This window comes from Triticum aestivum, chromosome 1A (assembly GCF_018294505.1).
Source record: "Triticum aestivum cultivar Chinese Spring chromosome 1A, IWGSC CS RefSeq v2.1, whole genome shotgun sequence".
Lineage (NCBI taxonomy): Eukaryota > Viridiplantae > Streptophyta > Magnoliopsida > Poales > Poaceae > Triticum > Triticum aestivum.
Window position 1 is genome coordinate 572,677,507 of NC_057794.1, and position 9,040 is coordinate 572,686,546.

The window sequence follows — 9,040 nt, forward strand, 5'->3', positions numbered from 1 at the left end:
AGTACCTTATGTGCAGTTCTATCTCCATCATGGTGTCCTCCATAAGCTTCGGAGTGACACTTGCATAGGATATGTTCCTGTTCATGCTCAGGTACACAACGTCTAATAACACCATCTACTCCCTTCTTTTATAAAGATGTGGGTCATCCCAAAAGTAATGCCTCAAATCATAGAAGAACTTTTTCTTTTGCTGGTATGTGAAACTAGGTGGTATAAACTAAGCAACAATGTAATTAGCATAATCAGCATACCATGGAGCAGTATGAGAAGCATTTATGACATTTAATTGCTCATCAGGAAAGCTATCATCAATAGTTAGTGGGTCATCAAGCACATTTTCTAACCTAGACAAGTTGTCTGCAACGGGGTTCTCAGCTCCTTTTCTATCAACAATGTGCAAATCAAATTCTTGTAGCAAGAGAACCCATCTAATAAGTCTAGGTTTAGCATCTTTCTTTTCCATAAGATATTTAATAGCAGCATGATCAGTGTGAATATTTACTTTAGAATCAACAATATAAGGTCCAAACTTATCACAAGCAAATACAACTGCTAAGAATTCTTTTTCGGTAGTAGCATAATTTCTTTGAGCGTTGTCTAGAGTTTTACTAGCATATTGAATAACATTTAGTTTCTTATCAACTATTTGTCCTAGAACAGCACCTACAACATAATCACTAGCATCACACATAATTTCAAAGGGTAAATTCCAATCAGGTGGCTAAACAATAGGTGCAGAGATCAATGCTTTCTTAAGTATTTCAAATGCTTCTACACAATCATCATCAAAAACAAATGGTATATCTTTTTGTAATAAATTAGTCAGAGGCCGAGAAATTTTCGAGAAGTCCTTAATGAACCTCCTATAAAAACCGGCATGACCAAGGAAACTTCTTATACCTTTGATGTCCTTGGGATATGTCATCTTTTCAATAGCATCAACCTTAGCTTTATCAACTTCGATACCTCTTTCAGAAACTTTATGCCCCAAGACAGTACCTTCATTAACCATAAAGTGGCACTTTTCCCAATTCAAGACAAGATTAGTTTCTTCACATCTTTGCAGAACTCGATCAAGGTTGCTCAAGCAATCATCAAAAGAAGATCCATAGACGAAAAAGTCGTCCATGAAAACCTCACAAATCTTTTCACAAAACTTAGAGAATATAGCCATCATGCATCTTTGAAAGGTAGCAGGTGCATTACATAAACCAAAAGGCATACGTCTGTAAGAAAAAGTACCAAAAGGGCGTGTAAAAGTAGTCTTTGATTGATCTTTGGCTGACACAGGTATTTGAGAGAAACCAGAATAACCATCTAGAAAGCAGAAATGTGTATGTTTGGACAATCTTTCTAGCATTTGATCGATAAAAGGTAAGGGTAAATGATCCTTTTTAGTAGCCTTATTTAATTTGCGGAAATCAATTACCGTCCTATAACCTGTAATAATTCTTGAGGAATCAATTCATCTTTATCATTAGGAACAACAGTAATACCTCCCTTCTTAGGGACACAATGGACAGGGCTTACCCATTGACTATCAGCAACGGGATAAATTATACCTGCCTCAAGGAGCTTTAATATTTCCTTTCTTACCACTTCTTTCATTTTAGGATTCAGCCGACGTTGATGATCACGAACTGGTTTAGCATCTTCTTCCAAATTAATCTTATGTTGACATAGAGTGGGACTAATGCCCTTAAGATCATCAAGAGTATACCCAATAGCAGCATGGTGCTTCTTCAGAGTTTTTAATAATCTCTCTTCTTCATGCTCTAAAAGGTTAGCACTAATAAAAACAGGATATATCTTTTTCTCATCAAGATAAGCATATTTAAGAGTATCAGGTAACGGTTTAAGCTCAAACACGGGATCACCCTTGGGTGGAGGAGGATCCCCTAGGATTTCAACAGGTAAATTGTTTTTTAGAATAGGTTCCTTTTTAAAGAATACTTCATCTAATTCCCTTCTTCCATTCATAAACATATCATTTTCATGGTCTAGCAAATATTGTTCTAAAGGATCACTAGGAGGTACGTCAATAGAAGCAAGACCAATAATTTCATCCTTACTAGGTAATTCTTCTTCACGGTGTTGTCTACTAAATTTAGAAAAATTAAATTCATGAGTCATATCATCTAAACAGATAGTAACAACATCTATTTTGCAATCTATGGTAGCATTAATAGTATTTAAGAAGGGTCTACCAAATATAATGGGACAAACACTATCTTGTGGGGAACCAAGAACAAGAAAATCAGCAGGATATTTAATTTTCCCACACAAGACTTCAACATCTCTAACAATTCCCATTGATGAAATAGTATCTCTATTGGCAAGTTTAATTGTGACATCAATATCTTCCATCTCAGAAGGTGCAATATCATGCATAACTTCTTGGTATAAAGAATAAGGTATTGCGCTAGCACTAGCACCCATATCACATAAGCCATGATAAAAATGATGTCCTATTTTAACAGAAATAACAGGCATGCCTACCACAGGTCTAGGTTTATCTTTAGCACAGGGTTTAGCAATTCTAGCAGTTTCATTACAGAAATAAATAACATGCCCATCAATATTATAAGACAAGAGATCTTTAACAATAGCAATATTATGTTCAACTTTAACTTGCTCAGGAGGTGTATATGTTTTAATATTGCTTTTTAGGAACCACAGTTGAAGCTTTAGCATGATACTTTATCCTAACAGGGAAAGGTGGTTTCTCAACATAAGAAGTAGGAACAATAGGATCATTATAAGTGATAATCTTTTCTTCAACTTTAATAGGTGCAGCTACTTTTACTTCTATGGGAGGATGATATTTAAACCACTTCTCCTTGGGGAGATCAACATAAGCAGCAAAAGATTCAAAGAAAGAAGCTACTATCTCAAAGTCAAGTCCATATTTAGTGCTAAATTTACGAAAAATATTGGTGTCCATAAAAGATTTAACACAATCAAAACTAGCTGTCATACCTGACTCCTTACCATTGTCGAGGTCCCAATCTTCAGAGTTGCATTTAATTCTTTCCAATAAATCCCATTTGAATTCAATAGTCTTCATCATAAAAGAGCCAGCACAAGAAGTATCAAGCATGGTGCGATTGTTACCAGAAAGCCGAGCATAAATTTTTTGCATAATCATTTCTCTTGAGAGCACATGATTGGGGCATGAATATAACATTGATTTATGCCTCGCCCAAGCTTGAGCGATGCTTTCTCCTTCGCGAGGCCAAAAATTATATATATAATTGCGATCACGATGAACAAGATGCATAGGATAAAACTTCTGATGAAATTCCAATTTCAATCGTTTGTAATTCCAAGACCTCATATGATCACATAGCCTATACCATGTCGATGCATCTCCCCTCAAAGATAAGGGGAAGACCTTATTCTTGACAACATCTCCGGGTACACCTGCAAGCTTAAATAATCCACAAACTTGATCCACATATATCAGATGTTCATCAAGATGTTTTGTTCCATCTCCTAAAAAAGGATTAGCTAACAGTTTTTCTATCATACCCGAAGAAACTTCAAAGCAAGCATTTTCATTTTCATTTTCAGCAGGTTCAGTAGGTTGAGGAGCAACTCTTTGCTCTACTGTTCGGGGTGAATATACCCCGAACAAGCCCCTCAGAGGATTACCTTCCATGGTTACAAGTGACAGTAAATTTCAGCACACTATATAAATTTTCCTTACCAAATTCCACCTACCAAAGGCGCTTCACTCCCCGACAACGGCGCCAGAAAAGAATCTTGATGACCCACAAGTATAGGGGATCTATCATAGTCCTTTCGATAAGTAAGAGTGTTGAAACCAACGAGGAGCAGAAGGAAATGATAAGCGGTTTCCAGCAAGGTATTCTCTGCAAGTACTGAAATAAGTGGTAACAGATAGTTTTGTGATAAGATAATTTGTAACAAGCAACAAGTAACAAAAGTAAATAAGGTGCAGCAAGGTGGCCCAATCCTTTTTGTAGCAAAGGACAAGCCTGGACAAACTCTTATAAGATGTAAAGCGCTCCCGAGGACACATGGGAATATCGTCAAGCTAGTTTTCATCACGTTCATATGATTCACGTTCGGCACTTTGATGATTTGGTATGTGGGTGGATCAGTGCTTGGGTACTGCCCTTACTTGGACAAGCATCCCACTTATGATTAACCTCTATTGCAAGCATCCGCAACTACAACAAAAGTAAAAGTATTAAGGTAAACCTAACCATAGCATGAAACATATGGATCCAAATCAGCCCCTTACGAAGCAACACATAAACTAGGGTTTAAGCGTCTGTCACTCTAGCAACCCATCATCTACTTATTACTTCCCAATGCCTTCCTCTAGGCCCAAATAATGGTGAAGTGTCATGTAGTTGACGTTCACATAACACCACTAGAGGAGAGACAACATATATCTCATCAAAATATCGAACGAATACCAAATTCACATGACTACTAACAACAAGACTTCTCCCATGTCCTCAAGAACAAAAGTAACTACTCACAAAGCATAAACATGTTCATAATCAGAGGGGTATTAATATGCATATAGGATCTGAACATATGATCTTCCACCAATTAAACCAACTAGCATCAACTACAAGGAGTAATTAACACTACTAGAAACCTACTAGCACCAATCCCGGACTTGGAGACAAGAATTGGAGACAAGAGATGAACTAGGGTTTTGAGATGAGATGGTGCTGATGAAGATGTTGATGGAGATTGCCCTCTCCCGATGAGAGAAGTGTTGGTGATGACGATCGCGATGATTTCCCCCTCTGGGAGGGAAGTTTCGCCGGCAGAATAGCTCCGCCAGAGCCCTAGATTGGTTCCGCCAACGTTCCACCTCGTGGCGGCGGAGTTTTGTCCGAGAAGATGGCTTATGATTTTTTCCCCATCGAAAGACTCCATATAGCAGAAGATGGTCACCAGAGGGCCACCAAGGGGCCCATGCGGTAGGGGGCGCCCTGGGGTGTAGGGCGCGCCCCCCACCCTCGTGGGCAGGGTGTGCCCCCCTAGTGAAGTTCTTGCTCTCAGTATTTTTTATATATTTGGAAAACATCTTCCGTGAAGTTTCAGGACTTTTGGAGTTGTGCATAATAGGTCTCTAATATTTGCTCCTTTTCCAGCCCAGAATCCCAGCTACCGGCATTCTCCGTCTTAATGTAAACCTTGTAAAATAAGAGAGAATAGGCATAAGTATTGTGACATAATGTGTAATAACAGCCCATAATGCTATAAATATCGATATAAAAGCATGATGCAAAATGGACGTATCACACCCAGCGCCCCCCTCCACACACACACACACCAAAACCTCCTCGGGCGTGCGCACACACACACCCTCCCTCGCTCGAAACCCTAGCAAGGTCCTGATACGTCTCCAATGTATCTATAATTTTTTATTGTTCTATGCTATTATATTATCTGTTTTGGATGTTAATGGCTTTATTTTACACTTTTATATTAATGTTGGGACTAACCTATTAACCCAAGGCCCAGTGCAAATTGCTATTTTTTTGCCTAGTTCAGTGTTTCGCAGAAAAGGAATATCAAACGGAATCCAAACGGAATGAAACCTTCGGGAACGTGATTTTTGGAACAAACGTGATCCAGAGGACTTGGAGTGGACGTCAAGAAACAAACGAGGAGTCCATGAGGCAGGGGGGCCTACCCCCCTAGGCGCGCCCTCCCCCCTCGTGGCTCAACCGACCTACTTCTTCCTCCTATATATATACTCATATACCCTAAAAACATCCAGGAGCACCAAAAAACCCTATTTCCACCGCCGCAACCTTCTGTACCCAAGAGATCCCATCTTGGAGCCTTTTCCGAAGCTCTGCCGGAGGGGGCATCGATCACGGAGGGCCTCTACATCAACTCCATGGCCCCTCTAATGATGTGTGAGTAGTTTACTTCAGACCTTCGGGTCCATAGTTATTAGCGAGATGGCTTCTTCTCTCTCTTTGAATCTCAATACAAAGTTCTCCTTGATCTTCTTGGAGATCTATTCGATGTAACTCTTTTTGCGGTGTGTTTGTCGAGATCCGATGAATTGTGGGTTTATGATCAAGTCTATCTATGAACAATATTTGATTCTTCTCTGAAATCTTTTATGTATGTTGGTTATCTTTGCAAGTCTCTTCGAATTATCAGTTTGGTATGGCCTACTAGATTGATCTTTCTTGCAATGGGAGAAGTGCTTAGCTTTGGGTTCAATCTTGCGGTGCTCGATCCCAGTGACAGAAAGGGAAACGACATGTATTGTATTGTTGCCGTCGAGGATAAAAAGATGGGGTTTATATCATATTGCTTGAGTTTATCCCTCTACATCATGTCATCTTACCTAATGCGTTACTCTGTTCTTGCGAACTTAATACTCTAGATGCATGCTGGATAGCGGTCGATGTGTGGAGTAAAAGTAGTAGATGCAGGCAAGAGTCGGTCTACTTGTCACGGACGTGATGCCTATATACATGATCATGCCTAGATATTCTCATAATTATTCGCTTTTCTATCAATTGCTCGACAGTAATTTGTTCACCGACCGTAATACTTATGCTATCTTGAGAGAAGCCACTAGTGAAACCTATGGCCCCCGGGTCTATTCTCCATCATATTAATCTTCCATTAACAAGCTATTTCTATTACCTTTTATTTTGCAATCTTTACTTTTAATATTTTTCATAAAAATACCAAAAATATTATTTTATCATCTCTATCAGATCTCACTCTCGTAAGTGACCGTGAAGGGATTGACAACCCCTTTATCGCGTTGGTTGTGAGGTTCTTATTTGTTTGTGTAGGTACGAGGGACTTGCGTGTGGCCTCCTACTAGATTGATACATTGGTTCTCAAAAACTAAGGGAAATACTTACGCTACTTTGCTGCATCACCCTTTCCTCTTCAAGGGAAAACCAACGCAGTGCTCAAGAGGTAGCAGGTCCCCACCGCCGCCACCGCAAGGCCTTCATTGTCTATATATGTCGGTTTGCCCGTGCAGCTTACCCACCGATCTCCATAACTAGGCCGCCCTGAGTTTCTTAGATGATGCCTGCCAAACGCCCCCTTTCCCACAGATCCCCGTCCCCATCCCCCACACCAGAGCGACGCAGCATAAGCCCGGCTACGCTTCCTGTGGAGCTCGAGGAGCGACTGGCCCAAAATAGGTGTATAGCGGTCTCTTCGCCCGACATCGCTGAGGAAGCTGATGACCATTTCTGGCGGCAGGCACTCAAGCAGTGGGCTAGAGTATGCGGGCATGTCTCGGCCGCCAGCTACGACATCGAGGTCATCGACAGCGATGGCCTAAGGCGGGCTGTGTCATAGGTTAAGTTGCCCACCCCCGACCCCTCGGGTTCAACCGCCGTCGATCTCATCCATGTCCCCTCCGCTGATCTCCTCTGGCTCGATGCCAACAATTTGCCATTCTATATCGCCATCGAGCCCCTTTTGTCATTTCTGAAGGACACCTTGCGACACTGACTTGGGATCCACAGCTTCCGAGTCAGACCTCATCGACGGCCACCACAAGGAGGGCACCACTACAAAAAATAGACACATCCCTGACATTTTGGGCTGAACAAAAAAAAATTATGTCATACGTATGACACTTCTACGACGATAATTGTGACAAAACCCGGTATCATCATAGATGTGGTGGGCTCCTACTTCTATGACAAAAAATCATGACGGAAAATGGGCTTTTCATCCTAGGCGGGCCGGAGACGCAACTGCATGACATTCTTTAGGCCGTCCATGATGGAAAAACCGTGTTAGAAGCGAGGGCGAGGAAAATATCGGGGAGTTACTGGTTATGGTGGGTGGTCGGGGCCGAGCGATGCGCATTTCTCTCGTGCGTACGAGCGTGTGTGCGAGGCGTTGGGCTCTAACTGAACCCAAGCGAGGCGTTGGGCTCTAACTGAACCCGAACAATTGCACTGCAGGCTACGCGTTACTGAACCCGAGCGATCGATCGATGGCTGTTAACTGAACCCGATCGAGCGATTCGTTCGCTACTGCTGCTAACTGAAGCCGATCGATGCTTCCTTTGGATGAACAGTGAGCGTTGTTGGGGGGTTTGGATGAACAGTTCCCGGTGGGGGTTGGATGAAAAGGAACCCATGGTAGTAGAGGATGTTGCAGCTAGATGAACAGTAGCCCGATCGATCGAGCCGGTGGATGAACATGACTGAGGGAGTCCTGGATTAGGGGGTGTCCGGATAGCCGGACTATAACCTTTGGTCGGACTCTTGGACTATGAAGATACAAGATTGAAGACTTCGTCCCGTGTCCGGATGGGACTTTCCTTGGCGTGGAAGGCAAGCTTGGCAATACGGATATGTAGATCTCCTCCCATTGTAACCGACTCTGTGTAACCCTAGCCCTCTCCGGTGTCTATATAAACCGGAGGGTTTTAGTCCATAGGACGAACAACAATCATACCATAGGCTAGCTTCTAGGGTTTAGCCTCTTTGATATCGTGGTAGATCTACTCTTGTACTACCCATATCATCAATATTAATCAAGCAGGAGTAGGGTTTTACCTCCATCGAGAGGGCCCGAACCTGGGTAAAAACATTGTGTCCCTTGTCTCCTGTTACCATCCGCCTAGACGCACAGTTCGGGACCCCCTACCCGAGATCCACCGGTTTTGACACCGACATTGGTGCTTTCATTGAGAGTTCCTCTGTGTCGTCACCTTTAGGCCCAATGGCTCCTCCGATCATCAACAACGATGCGGTCCAGGGTGAGACCTTTCTCCCCGGACAGATCTTCGTGTTCGGCGACTTTGCACTATGGGCTAATTCGCTTGGCCATCTGGAGCAGATTGAAAGCTACGCCCCTGGCCATCAGGTCAGATTTGGACATTTGAACTACACGGCCGACATCCGCGGAGACTTTATCTTCGACGGATTCGAGCCACAGCCGGGCGCTGCACTGTCACGATGGGTATGACCTAGCTCTACCGCCAAACAGTACCCTAGAGGCCGCGCCCGCATCAGCTCCGACCCTTAGCTCGGAGCCA